Source organism: Xiphophorus couchianus, chromosome 13, assembly GCF_001444195.1.
Source record: "Xiphophorus couchianus chromosome 13, X_couchianus-1.0, whole genome shotgun sequence".
NCBI classification, from domain to species: Eukaryota; Metazoa; Chordata; class Actinopteri; order Cyprinodontiformes; family Poeciliidae; genus Xiphophorus; species Xiphophorus couchianus.
This window is the reverse complement of record NC_040240.1, coordinates 19,577,236-19,592,873: the sequence shown is the minus strand read 5'-3', so window position 1 is coordinate 19,592,873 and position 15,638 is coordinate 19,577,236. Positions and strand designations below refer to the sequence as shown.

Below are 15,638 nucleotides of genomic sequence, written 5' to 3'. Positions count from 1 at the left end.
TTGATAAACTCGTTTAGAGAAACAGTCGAACATTCAACCAAACAGACCATGCGCCATTTTCTTTGTCTTCTTCTTCTTGGTATTTATTGGCGGTTGGCAACAAACTTACAGTAGCATTACCGCCACTTACCAGTATGGAGTGTGGTTCGAGATGGTCAATAAACGTTCACTTTCTACCTTTTTCCTCCATTAACTCCTGATTAAACATACCCACACACATACACACCTGCTTATATTATCCAACTTGCTTATAGCTTTATATACCCCTCTTTGATATTCTTTACACATTCACACCCAACTTGCTCTACTCATATCCTATGAAATAGGTTTGTTTTTTTAAGATACCGAATAATTATTTGAATATGTCTACTCCCGAAATCTCTCCTCAAAAATTCTATTAAATTAAACCTTTCTTTAATACCTACACACTCTCTCAGCATGCATCTTCTCTCTTCTTCATACTTACAACACTCTAAAATAACATGCTCTATTGTTTCAGACTTCTCACAATAATCACACTTTCCAGTTTTATGCTTTTGTATTTTAAAAAGTGAATAATTAAGCCCTGTATGACCGAACCTTAACCTTGTTATTATTCTTTCCTCCTTCCTATTCCTTCTTCCTATTCTTTCCTTTCCTACAGCCACCTGAATTTTATAAAACCACCTTCCTGTTAACCCTTTATCCCACCTTCTCTGCCATATTTTCATCAGCTCTTCTTTGACTTTACTTTTCCCTTCCGATTTACTCATCTTAACTGTAAAACTAATAGGATTATGTATTGCCTTCTTTGCCGTTATATCAGCCTTCTCGTTTCCTACTATCCCTATATGTGCTGGAACCCACACAAATGTAACTACTAATCCCAAATGTTGTATTCTAAATAGATTATGATATATTTCTAATAAAATGTCCATCCTACTGTCCGTATTATTATATTTTATGCTTAGCAAAGCTGAGCTTGAATCTGAGCAAATTATTGCTTGTAAAGGCTTTACTTCCTCAATCCATTGTAAAGCCAAAAGTATTGCTAACATTTCTCCTGTATAAATTGATAGCCCGTCTGTGATTCTCTTCCCAATATACACTTTGAAATCTGGAATTGTACATGCTATTCCTATTTTTCCGTCGATTTTTGAAGCATCTGTATAAATTTGGACATGTCTATAGTAATTATTTAAATGTGATTGCACTACATACTTTTCTACAACATTTGACTTATCTTGTTTTTTTACCAATATTGATAAATCAACTATAGCTTCTGGTAAAATCCACGGTGGTATAACTGATATTGGATCTGTTTGACTAATTTCCAGAGTGTCCACTTTAAGTTCCTTCACTTCCTTTTCAATTTTCCATCCATAACTCTTCATCTCTTTCTTTTCCTTTTCCCAAGATGATTTTAAAATTTCCCGAGTTGGATGTCCACATTTATTGCCCATCAAATTTAGCCAATAATTAATTCCTAATGTAGTTCTCCTTAAATCTAGTGGCATTTCTCCCATTTCTACTTCTAATGTTGCTGTTGGTGTTGTTTTGAATGCTCCGGTACATACTCTCAGTGCTTGATGTTGAATCCTGTCTAATCTATCTAAGTGAGTTTTAGCTGCTGAACCGTACACTAAGCACCCATAATCAAGATCAGCTCTAATTATCCCCGTATAAATCTGCTTTAAGGTTTTTCTCCCTGCTCCCCAATCACTACCCGCCAAACATCTTAATATATTCAATTTTCTCTTACATTTATCAACAATCTTTTGGATGTGAATATTCCACTTTAATTTCTCATCAAACCACAAACCTAAGAATTTTATACTCTTTACCTGTTCAATTTTCTGATTATATAATTTTAATTCTATAACATTATTTGTTTTTTGTTTTTTTTTGGAAAATATAATTACCTTCGTTTTGTCCACTGAGAATTTAAACCCCCATTTCAATGCCCACAACTCTATATCTATAATAACCTTTTGCATTTTTTTAACTATAAACTTTATATTCTTCCCTCTTTTCCAAATAGCTCCATCATCTGCAAAGAGTGAACAGCCCATGTCCTTTCCAATATTTTCAAATATGTCATTTATCATAACAGAAAACAATAATGGACTAATAATACTTCCCTGTGGCGTACCATTTTCCACTACATATTTATCTGAAACAACCTCACCTATACTTACCTGTAATTTTCTGTTTGTTAAAAAGTCTTTAATCCATTCATACATCTTTCCTTTAATCCCCAATTTATATAATTTAATTAATAAACCCTCTACCCACATCATATCATATGCTTTTTCAATATCTAAAAACACAGCCACTACACTTTCCTTGTTTACTTGAGCTCTTCTGATTTCATGCTCAAGACATAATGTTGCATCATTAGTGCTCCTCCCTTTCCGAAAACCACTTTGATAATTAGAAATAAATCCCTTTTTATTCAAATAATACACTAACCTATTATTAATCATTTTTTCCATTATTTTGCATAAGTTTGAAGTTAATGGTATTGGCCTGTAACTATCTGTTTTTTAATGATCTTTTCCTGGTTTAGCTATTGGTACAATTATAGATTCCTTCCATAACTCTGGTAATTTCCCCTCCTCCCAGATTTTATTAAATAATTTCAATATTATCATTTTTGACTTATCACTTAGTTGATTTATCATTCTATACCAAATTTTATCTTTACCTGGCGCTGTATTTTTGGTCTTTTTAAGCACTCCGTTTAATTCCACTTTGGTAAACTCCACATTCAAAAAACTATTTGTATCTTCCTCATTCTCCATTAAATTTTTATACTTAAGAACAGTATTTTCTCTTCCCTTTCTTCCCTCTTCACTAATGTTATTTGTACTATGTATCTTACTAAAAACTCTTGCCAATGCCTCAGCTTTTTCCTCATCCCTAATTATATCTACATCCTCAATTTTTAATACAGGATAATCAAACTCTTTTTTAATTCCATTCATTTTTTTAATTACTTTCCAAATCTTCTCAATTTTTGTATCTCTTCCTATTGTACTACAAAAATTTCTCCAATAATCTCTCTTAGCATTTTTAATAATCTTCCTTACTACTGCTTGCTTCCTTTTATAATCAATTAAGTTCAAATATATTGGGTTACGTTTTAATACCTTTAAGGCTTTATTTCTTAATTTAATAGCTTCCTTACACTCACTTGTCCACCATGGCACCTTTTTCTTATCATTAATACTCCCTGACTTTTTAATAGAATTCTCTGCAGCTTCCATTGTTATCTCTGTAATATTTGCATTTACTTCATTTATATGCATATTAAAATCTACCTTATCTAAATACATTTCACTCACATATCTAAACTTACTCCAATCAGCCTTATTAAAGTTAAATCTTTCCCCTCTATTTTTATATTTATATCCAATTATTCCTACCCTTATAGTTATAGGATAATGATCACTACCTATTGTAGTTTCCTTGTCAACTGACCACTCACAGATACCCGCTATATCATTCGATACAAATGTTAGATCTATATCTGATTCCTTCCCCGTTTTAACATTGATTCTTGTACCCCTTCTCTCATTAATACATACCAAATTTTTCATTTCTATTACTTCTTCTATAATTTGCCCATTTTTATCATTACTATTACCCCACAGTGTACTTTTTGCATTGAAATCCCCACACCATATTACTCTCCCCTCTAAATACTCTAATAATTCCACCATTATTTCAGCCATTAACGATTTACATGGATTATAGAAATTTATTATTTTAAATTTACCTCCCTGCTCCAATGTTTCAATTATTATGAATTCTAGTTCTTTCCCTTTTCCTAAGACCCGATATTGTATCCCTCGTTTTATAAATATTCCGCAGCCACCTCCTCCTCCCTCTTCTCGATCTCTTCTTATACTAACATATCCCCTAATCACAAAATCTAATGTTGGCTTTAACCAAGTTTCCTGCACACATATTATATCTGGTTGGACTTCAAGCTCGTCAATATAACCTTTAAATTCCTGTCCATTAGCTATCAGGCTCCTAGCGTTCCATTGAAGTATTAGCATAAACTACTTTCACCTGCTGCTCCCGACTTCTTCTCCACCTCTAACTTTTTATTTATTTCTTCCCATGTTCCTTCCTTAAACCCCAAGAATTTTTCGGCTCCTTTCACTATTATTTTAATCTTCTCGGTTTTGTTCTTAGCTTGATCAGTACAGTTGATAACATATGCTATGAATAAAACTAGATTTTCCACTGAATAAGTGATCTTAACTTCAGGTATTATTTTAGTTTGCTGTTTTGTTTGGCTTCTCATTTGCTCAATCCCTCTTTTTTCCTGTTCCCTCACACTTTTTACAGCTTCTGCATAGCTAATATTTTTAGTTGTTTTTATCTGCTTAACTTCTTTAGCCCTCTTCCTAACCTCGCATCCTCCGTACGTGACCCTATGATTTCCCCCACAATTACAACATTTCTCTTCTACATCTTCCTTACATTCTTCAAATTTATGGTCTTCCCCACATTTTGGACATCTCTGCTTTCCTTTACATACTGCCGCAATGTGCCCGTACCTTTGGCATTTATAGCACCGAAGTGGTGGAGGTGTATAATGTCTGACTTGGAAGCTTATATATCCTATTTTTATGTTCATTGGTAGCTCTTTTTCCTCAAACTCCACCAGAACTGACATACTCCCCACTCTCTCACCATCCACAGTTCTTGACAGCCTTTTCATATTGATCACCTTTGCTCCAACTACATTTTCCTTAAGTCTTTCTAGATCCTCATCTAGTGGGATCCCATATATCACTCCTCTAGTTTTTTTATTTTCTCCCAACATTTTTTTCTCCAGCACCGCTCTTTTACATATGTTTTCCACATTGAACGCCTTACTCTTTTGTTCTATATCTTTACATTCTATCAAAAGACTTCCGTCTCTCAAGATCTTCACCATTTCAACGTCTCCTATTTTCTTTTTAATTTCCCTTGACACCCCAATTGGGCTGAATTTTTCCTGACCTTCCTCACTGTTAAATTTCAGAATTACTTTAAATTTCTCATCCACAACTTTTCTCCTAACTACCCTCTCTTCCTCCGAACTGCTTTCTTCAAAATCCCTTTTACTTCCTTGACCATCTCTAATTCCCTTACCGTCACCTACTTTGAATCCTCCTCGTCCTCTTCCTCTCCCTCTTTCCACTGGCGTCCACCCTTCGCATTCCCCTTCTTCTTCATTACCTATCTCCATTTCCATCCGAACCATTCACACACCAGTTTATGCCAATTACCGCCTTTTCCACACTCCAAGTTTGGTGTGACTCTTCTCTTCCTGCAGACAGCAGCCGGCCTCCGCCGCAGCTAGCCTGCCTGTCACGATTTGCTTCCTATCCCAAGATCTGTCAACGTCAACTGATTCATCCAACTACCCCCAGCTGATTCACCTCAACCTTCCTTGTCTTCTTCTTCTTTGGGATTTTATGACTGTCGTTCATTCATGTCATTGCATTACCGCCACCTTGTGGATCTTACGATCATCACATCTAAAGATTTCTCATACAGTGCCAGTTCTCTTTGAAAGACGTAAAATCTTTTCTTCCACTTTATCTAAATAAAACAAATACAATATTAGTATTCCAGTTTTCCACAAATCAAAAGTTAATATTGTCTTCTGATTCGTATCTCCTACATCCCGCAACATGTTTCACAGTTTCTTCACTCCACCAGATCAGAACCTTTCCTATAGTTTCCGTATATCCACAATGATCGCTGCTGCTTTGTTCGGAGTTACCGCTGGTTCCGCCCATCCTGTGGCTTATTGAGAGCCGATCAGCACCGGCTTGTTCACTGAATTGTGCGGTGCTGGTGGTCGAGTGTAAAGGACTTTTAACGGTTTTATCTATTTGATTTTTCTACCGGTATTTTAATAATAGTTTGTATTTTTTTCTTTTTTAGCTCTGAGGATTGAAGGTGGTGCGTTTGGCCCAGATGGTGGCGCCCCCTGTTGCTGTGGCTGTCCCGTGATCAACATAAATCGATTGAGGGAAATCCAACGAGTGTTTGTGACGTCACGGTGTTTGGTGATTCTTTGCTCGGGAGCCTCCGATCCAGAACCTGTCAGCACCTACCGCCAAGCCTCGGCAACTCAGCTTAGTTTTTCCTAACTTCTTCTCATCTACATAGAGGTATTATTTAATTTTACTGTTTTTATTTTAATAAATTATTATAACTTTGAAACAGTGTCTATTGCAATTCACTCTAAATTTCCCCTCTCGCTGCTCCTCTTTTTATTCAGACTTGGGAAACCCTAGTTACAGAAGTTAACAGCTGCTAGAAAAAGCAAATTAAAGTAAGATAAATGAGTACATATGAAAATAAGATATTTCAAATCTAACAAATAGCTGAAAATGCAATTTATACCAGGTGAGTCTTTCTCCCCTACAATGTGGACCGGTACCAGTACTGGACTGATTCTGATCCTTCAAATGATTTTAACATAACTTAGAAGTTGATGTAAAAATAATGTTTGTTTTGGCCACAAAATGATTATGCTCAGCAGCAAACAACAAATCACCAACTACAGCATAGAGCAGCTCATCCATGTAGCAGCTATGTAGCCTGATGTAAAAACATTTTGCTAGTGTTAAAAAAGAGGAAATTTAATGCTAGCTTTGGACAAAACGTTTGGCTCTTTCCTCTTTAATTTCTTCCCGGGATCCTCGGCGAGTGACGGCGTGCTGCTAAAACGAAACAACAACAAAGCGTGTTGACGTCACAGATCACAGAGTTTAATCCCACACAAAGCAACGCATGAATCAATTAACAAAGCTGCAGAGGTACAGAGATATGCATTTTTCTCATAAAAATAAAGACACACAAGGGGAAGACAAACAAACATAAAACAAAGACAAAAAAAAGCAAAAATTAGCGGCCGCTGTCTCTCTGCATTTTCTCTCCTTTGGTCATCTTCTACCAAATAGGTGTTTCCCTATTTAATTTATGCAGCCAAGGCGTTCCGTTCTTTGACCAATTGGAAATTCCGTGTCTGTTATTACGCAATAGCCAGCCCCACCCACTCCTCACAACTTCTCTTGGGCTGACTACTGACCAGTTCTCTATCTAACAGGTCCGGAAAATCTCTGAGACCTGGGTATTACCCTAAAAGAGATCTATAAGAGATGATCTGTTCAAACTGGTGGCGAAAGCGATTCGTCTAGCTCTAACTACCTCCGATCCAGAAGTTACGACCCTTTACAGTTAAGAAACAATCAGCTGAGTAGCCCTCGCAGCTGCATAATTCCAATAACCGCTTCTGTTAACGGTAGCTCGCTTTCTAAAATATAACTCGCTCTTGGAACCGGCTAGATTAAGTTTAGTGACTTAGATATAAGTCCCCGGGTCATTATTTACACTCACCAAAGGAAATTACGAAGCCACCTATTTACTGGAATCATGTACATTAGTTTTACCTCAATTAAAAGAACTGAAAAATGATTAAATGACTCAATTAATTCCAATGTCCACCAACCTCATTAGAATTTTATATTATAAATTTATTAAGCAAGCTTAAGCAGGGATATGTGACATACAAATCAATAATCAATTGTATATAATTCAAGAGCAGTATAATAAAATCCACATGTATAACCATACTATCCTGTCTCTTTTCCCTAACTTATGTCGCAAATTCTGAGATAGATTTTTAGGGAGCAGATTCAACTCACACCCAGTTGTTAATGGATCTTTAGCAACAGGAACATCCAGAAGCCTTGGTCAGAGTCTTTGTCCTCGTATGGAAAAATCCTCCTTAGAATAGATGCAAAGCAGAACGGGTCCAAATCCTTCGAAAACCCAACTCCTTTATCCCTTCAGGACCTTTGTCTTTTCTCCAAGTCTGTTGCAATATTTGGGTTGAGGCATGACCGACGGTCGAATCAGGAACCAGGGTTTGGGCATCAGGTTCTTGTCCCTTCTTGGCGGCACGGAGTTTCGACTTCCCTGTGGTTCCGAGCTGCGGACCTCTGCTGTTTTTCAATCTGCTTCCCCGTGTTGACTCTTCTCCAACGTCGCGGACTAAGAACAACTGCTTCCTCTTTTCATCGCTCTTTTATACTTTTCTCCACCATATGTGTGTGCGGGCAGTCTGATCTACGTGACACGTGACTTCCTGACCAACTGCTGACTCTGGTGGGAAACCCCGTCGGCCCCCACCGTGTTTGCTGAGTAACTGGAAAGCTCCTTCTTTCCCCAACTTGCGACATATCAGCAGGGCCTCACTCATCCTGCTGATTCTAACATTATAACTTCCTCTCTTTTCTATAACTCTCTATCATCTGTTACAAATCATTAAGCACATTCAACTTGTATAAAACATTTGAATCACTTTTCAAATTATCATAGCTTTGATATTAATTAAGAATTAATCACATTCCTTACTTATTATAATCATTACCATATTCATTACATTGTTGTAATCATTACAGATCATCATTCAGAAGTACATTTCAGAAAGTTATTTAGTGATTACCTATACCCATATTACCAATTGTATTCATACATATTCAACTTAATTATTATTTTAATCAAATCACAAGATTGCTTTATTTCTCTCGGGCCTTCATGCACCTTTTCTGCGTGTACCTGGAAAGACCTCACAACCCCATGCCAGTTTTCTTGACATCCGTAAGGACTCAGAGAAACTTAAGAACCTCCCTGATCTACGGCAAAGATTGAAGGCCGTCTGGTTTTCGTCTCAGTAAAAGGGCGGACCACTTAGTGCTCATCGCTGTCTGATACGGGCGCCGAAAAGTCTCTTCCCCCATCGGAATGTTACTTTTATTGCTCTGTCTTCAGGGGGGGGGAGAGGGCCCTGCTTGTCTGATGCCTCCTTATTCAGCTCCTTACCGCATCTCAGACGAAACCTGTTCCAAATAAGAGTATTGAATATAACTGTTACACATGTCGTAGATTAACTGTATTAAGCACTAAAATTAATCATTTTTCCTTAACACTAGACAATGTCAAACATTGAGAAGTTTAAGTTATTGTTATCAAACCTTATCAAACACGGAGTTTTGAAGCCAAAAATACCTGAGAAATATACAGAGCCAACCATGAGAATCAACTCGTTTAAAGTTTAAACTCAGTTTCACACAAACACAAAGACCCTATAAATGTTGGACTGTTGAACTGGACCATTCAAGCTAATTTTCTGTTAGCAACTTTACAAATCTTTTACATGACATTACCAAGACACATTAAAACAAACCTTTATCTTGGCTTTTTTCTATTCTTCCTTTCTTTTCTCCCTTCCTGAAGGATAAGTCCTTTTTGGAGACATTGTGTTGCTGACTTGTCTTCTGACCGGATCTTTTCACCTTTGGATGAGGCTCATGTTACCAGCGAAGCGTGCGGTACCTACCGCGGCCACCAGGGGCCGCCAAGAGCATATTGTTTCTTTCTATCAATAAAAAAATAATTTCTACATACATTATCAAATATATATTATTGTAAAAACAAACCACTTCATAGTGACATTGTGTGGTTTTGATATTATGACAGAAATTATTACTAAGAAAAATAAATAAAATCAGCTCCACTGAGGGGGCCCCCTAGTGGCCCTGGGGCCCATAGTGGCTGCTTAGTTTGCTAATGCCTTGTGCCGGCTCTGGCAATGAAAGCAGGAAAATTAATTTGTGGTGAATCTTGCATTTTCTTTAAAGTACAAATCCATTTTATTTCATTTGAAAAGATTTTAATCAGAGTAAAACTGGTTAATATAATTTGAAAGAAAACTCAATCTCATTTTACTTTAAACACAAAAATATCACAAATATTTTTTTGCAGATGTAAAAAAAAACCCCACTCAATTCTGTACATTCTAGTTTTGATTTTAAAAACTTTTAAAATAAACCCCACAAACTCTCTATGGTACAGAATAATACAAATCAATCCCCCAAGTCCAATCATGTGAGAATGTTCTGGAAGGGAGTCCATGTCCGGTCAAACTCTGTTAATGTATGAAATAGTCAGTGGGCCCCCAAGCCTCTTCATCCATCAGCATCAGTATTGGCACTCCTCAGGGCTGTGTGCTGAGCCCTCTGCTCTTCACGTTGTACACACACAACATACAGTTTGACATAAACAGTATGTTAATACAATAACATACAGTTTATCATTATTGTTTTTTGATACAGAATATACCAAAAAAACAAGAAAGCATCTCTGAAGGAAAATGTGTCATGGTTGCACATCTACAAGTATCCAAATGATCACATTTAACAAATACAACAATTTTCAGCTTTATAGACATGAAACCCCTCCAGTCTTTCATTCTAGTTTTAAACCAAATCAGTTCTATAGTGAACCTCAACATAGGACATGTATGGAAAATACTTCTACTGCTTTTCACCTGTGTGACGCCTCATGTGCTGAGTTAAATTATGTTTTAGACTAAAACTTTTTCCACAGTTCACACATGAAAACGGCTTTTCACCTGTGTGAATCATCATGTGCCGAGTTAAAACCTGTTTGTGACTAAAACTTTTTCCACAGTTCACACATGAAAACAGCTTTTCACCAGTGTGAATCCTCATGTGCAGAGTTAAATTATGTTTTAGACTAAAACCTTTTCCACAGTTCACACATGAAAACGGCTTTTCACCCGTATGAGTTCTCATATGACCATCAAAAACAGATTTGAAAGCAAAACACTTTTTACAGATGTCACATGAGAAAGGTTTTCTTCTTTCCTGATTTTGGTTCTCAGCTTCAGCAGCTTCCTGGAAGATGACTTGGTTCCTGTTTGGTTCTGATTCACTGTGGTCTGTTTGCTCATCAACAGGAACCAACATGCAGGTATCAGTCTCCTGTTTTAATTCAATCTGTTCTTCAGCCTGACTGCAGTAAACTTCTTTCTCTTCCACTTTTATCTGATGATCTTCTGGCTCTTCCTGTTCTTGTTTCACCTGCACAGGTTCTAACTCCTCCTGGTCCAGAGTGGATCTCCTCTCCTGCTTTTCACCTGTGTGACGCCTCATGTGGTGAGTCAAACTATCTTTGCGACTAAAGATTTTTCCACAGTTCATACATGAATATGGCTTTTCACCAGTGTGAATCATCATGTGCCGAGTTAAATCCCGTTTTTGACTAAACATTTTTCCACAGTTCACACATGAAAACGGCTTTTCACCATTATAAATCATCATGTGTTGAGTTAAATCCAGTTTTTGACGAAAACGTTTTCCACAGTTCACACATGAAAACGGCTTTTCACCAGTGTGAATCATCATGTGTCGAGTTAAATTCCGTTTTACACTAAAACTTTTTCCACAGTTCACACATGAAAAAAACTTTTCACCTGTGTGAATCATCATGTGCCGAGTTAAATTCCGTTTTACACTAAAACTTTTTCCACAGTTCACACATGAAAACGGCTTTTCACCAGTATGAATCATCATGTGCTGAGTTAAATCCTGTTTTTGACTAAAACATTTTCCACAGTTTACACATGAAAACGGCTTTTCACCTGTGTGAATCCTCATGTGCCGAGTTAAATCCTGTTTTTGACTAAAACTTTTTCCACAGTTCACACATGAAAACGGCTTTTCACCTGTGTGAATCCTCATGTGCCGAGTTACATACTTTTTTTGACTAAAACTTTTTCCACAGGTCACACATGAAAACGGCTTTTCACCAGTGTGAATCCTCATGTGCCGAGTTAAATACTTTTTTTGACTAAAACTTTTTCCACAGTTCACACATGAAAACGGCTTTTCACCAGTGTGAATCATCATGTGCTGAGTTAAATCCTGTTTTTGACTAAAACATTTTCCACAGGTCACACATGAAAACGGCTTTTCACCCGTATGAGTTCTCATATGAGCATCAAAAACAGATTTGAAAGACAAACGCTTTTTACAGATGTCACATGAGAAAGGTTTTCTTCTTTCCTGATTTTGGTTCTCAGCTTCAGCAGCTCCCTGGAAGATGACTTGGTTCCTGTTTGGTTCTGATTCAATGTGGTCTGTTTGCTCATCAACAGGAACCACCATGCAGATATCAGTCTCCTGTTTTAATTCAATCTGTTCTTCAGTCTGACTGCAGTAAACTTCTTTCTCTTCCACTTTTATCTGATGATCTTCTGGCTCTTCCTGTTCTTGTTTCACCTGCAGAGGTTCCAACTCCTCCTGGTCCAGAGTGGATCTCCTCTCCTGGTTATAAACGTTACACTTCAGGGAATCTGGACAAGAAAACAGAGAAAAAGAGTAATTGTTACCTTTACTGAAGTAAATAGGAGAAATTGTTCATTGTTTGAAACAGCAAGGAACAAAAAAAAACCCACTTGAAAATTCAAGAGCGCAGACAGAGATACAGATCAGTCGATATATCCAGCTGACATTTGGAGAATTCTCAAGTGAACAGATGTAAAAAATATATTTTACTTATTACAAAATTAATTGTAGTCGGGATCATTGTTCATATTTAACAGTAAAATGTATTATTTCAAGATTTTTATTTCTATTACTTTGAATTATATTAAAATTTTATTGTAGTCCACTTTATATTTTTATGGTTTATTTATAAACATGAGTTTAATTGTCGGTTTATTTGTTATTAACTTTTCTAAGTTAGACATTAAGAACTGTGGGTCCATTTTCTGTAAGTATAGGGACTGGTATAGGACCAGCATGCACTGGGTTGGGCCTGTTGGTTTTGACCAGAGCAGGAGAGGAAACAATGAAAAGTAGTGATGGTGAGATGCAGCTTCATGAAGCCCTGAGGAACTCCATCCAATCATTCGACTCATGAGCCGATGCACCGCGGTGCTTCATTTGCTCTACTGTGACATCAACTGGACAATATATGTAAAATAGGCAACGTGAAAACAACATGAAGCTTTACAATGAATAAACAAGTTTAAAATGTTTGTGATTCTGATACATAAATTCCGATTAATCTGGTTGTATGAAACAATGGCTGGATCCAAAAGAAAACTAGAAACAAAAAGAAAAGAGAGTTGTGATTGGCTTGTTACTCGCTATGTCACCAGGGACAACAATTTATTACTAAAAAATAAAAACTTTAACTGCTCAGGTTTAGGTGAGTTCTCTGTCTTACCCGCTTCATTACTCGACACATCACTAATGTAAAGTTTGCTCTCTGTTATTTGCTTGTCAAACTGGAAAAAATAAACTATAAAAGCAATCTTCAAGTTTTTTGAACTTCTTTTACCTTCGTACGAAGCATCACCTCAGTGCAGCAGTCAGTGTTGGGTAGTAACGGATTACATGTAACGACGTTACGTAATTTAATTACAAAAAAAGAGTAACTGTAATTCGTTACAGTTACAATGAGAAAATATGTAATTCAGTTACAGTTACTTCCGAAAATATTAAGAATTACAAATTTAGTTACATTTAAAAAAAAATATGAACAAAAACCTTTGCGAAATATGTAATGATATTTTTATTGCTTTGCGCCCTATATCGCCGTTTCCCGCTACGGCTCCTTGTCTCTATCATATTTGCCAGCCGCAATGCCACTCTGATGTTCCATCCTGTGCTGGCGGAGCCTCCTGGAGGAACAGCAAGCGAGCGGACGGTTCCATTTCAGCTCAAGCAGCGCATCAAAAATGACAACCTTCCAGCACTGGAAATATAAGGAGCATTTCATTTACATATGTGAAAACGGCTCAAATTTAACCGTGCAGTGCAAGAAGTGTTTGCCGGCTATCAAGAACTTGTCCACGTCGAAGCAATCTATGTCAAACCTGAGGAAACATTTAGAGGTAAGTGCAACTCACTGATAGACGAAGCGTATTGTTTTACGAATATTTGACTGTTTGGTGTTGATGCATGACAAACGTTGGAATCTATTCTTTCCCATGAGACATTGTATGCAATGTGATAGTGTTATGGTTTTTATGATGAACATAAAGTAAACTAGAAAATTCCTGAAGAAATTTAACTGGGACCTGCCAAAGTGTGCCCGTCGGTTTGAACCCAGCGTTCTGATGCTAAAAATTAGCATCAATGCTAAGCTTAGCTAAATAGTAGTCATTAGCTTGTGGAATTTTATCACTTGCGAAGCAAGTCAGTCACTACTCTCCTTATGTATTGCTATGGGCAGGCCCCAATTAATGCTACTTTGAACATATAATTATTAATCATAGTATATTTTTCTTCTATCTATTTTTCTCTCTTTTCAGAGGAAGCATCCAGGCGTTCTTCTGAAAGGCACGTTTAGTCCATCTGATACTCGGGACCCATCGTCCATCTTAATTCTTGATGCACTGTATTGTGCCGTGTTTAATTTTACAAGCCAGGGTGTGCAAAGAAAAAATCAAGAAAAATAAAATGTGATGTAAAAGTCTTACTTTGCTTATTTATTACTAAACTAGAGCACTTCATTGTCATTGCACATGTATGAAGTAATGAAATGCAGTTGGCATCTAATCAAGTGCAACGTGTGCAGATTGTACAGCATGCAGTATTTAGAGATAAAATGCAGTTATTCACAGCTAGGGTAAGGAAAGATGGTTGATAGATATGTGCAGCAGAATAAATAAATTACCCCTAGGGAAATGCATGTATGTGCAGAGCCACTGTAGATAGGGCTATACAAGTGCGAATTGAAGAGGAACACTGTACAAATGTTGGGATGGCACAGTAAGGTATGGATAGAGGGGAAGGAAAGACTGGTCTTTGGGAAGAGTTCAATAAGGTGACCGCTGTAGGAAAGAAGTGGTTTCTGAACCTGCTTGTGTTAGTCTGCAAACTGCGTAAATGGTAGAGCCTGGGGGAGGAGCAGAAAAGAGTATGGCCCGATGAGAGGAGTCTGAGAAAATCTTACATGCCTGGTGCTGGCATCTCTTCTTGTGGACCTCCTGTGATTGCCTGTCAGCAATTCCCTCTCAGCTTAGTGCTCTTTTAAGGTTCCCACTCAGTTCTCAAAAATTAAATGTTGAACATGGGTCAATACTCATTAAAACCTCAAAGTAATCAGAAAGTAATCAAAAGTAATTAGTTACATTACTTTTTAAAAGTAATCGAAAACGTTACACTACAATTACATTTTAAACAAGGTAATTTGTAACTGTAACGGATGACATTTTTAAAGTAACTTACCCAACACTGGCAGCAGTGGCTTGTTGACTGAACTTTTATAGGATGTTTGGTTTGACAAACAATCGCCACTACAATTTATTTATTACAAATTATTACATTTTACAGCTACTAACACACTATTATTGTTTCATGCTGTTTGCTTTACTAACCTTGCGCTGCATTGTTCACATTTCTCCTGTTTTCAAAAGTAAGTTTGATTAGTTAAAGGAGGAAAAGCCATAAAAGGTCATTTTATTTCTACATCAATAAGCCATTTTCACAGCGTAATTGTGATTCCTGCGTTCATTTACCGGTTAACAAAACATTTATACGGGAAAAGAACATTTACTAAAATGATCCTCATACAGAAAGGTGCAGACATTTAGACCTTAACCTGCATCCAAACGCTGGTGGTTCCTACCTATTCGGTGTAAGATTATCTGGGGCCTCCGGGAGAAATCCAGCAGTCTGCGATGATCATCCATCTCTTCCTCCGACTTGACGATGATTTCTTTAAACTCTGTGAATGTTTCTTCAGCAGCAGTTAACGGC

The 15,638-nt window shown here is 37.0% G+C and overlaps 2 long non-coding RNA genes across 2 annotated transcripts; one reads left to right on the top strand and one right to left on the bottom strand.

Moving 5' to 3' along the window:
* Window positions 1–5,439: 5,439 nt before the first annotated feature.
* On the bottom strand, window positions 5,440–6,452 carry LOC114155853 (uncharacterized). Its single transcript, XR_003597848.1, has 2 exons — window positions 5,669–6,452; window positions 5,440–5,586 (listed from the first exon to the last, which is right to left on the bottom strand). It is a non-coding gene; the product is annotated as an uncharacterized LOC114155853 (long non-coding RNA).
* A 6,788-nt stretch (window positions 6,453–13,240) lies between these two features.
* LOC114155844 (uncharacterized) lies at window positions 13,241–14,352 on the top strand. The gene is made up of 2 exons (XR_003597840.1): window positions 13,241–13,768; window positions 14,189–14,352. It is a non-coding gene; the product is annotated as an uncharacterized LOC114155844 (long non-coding RNA).
* The last annotated feature ends 1,286 nt before the right edge of the window (window positions 14,353–15,638 follow it).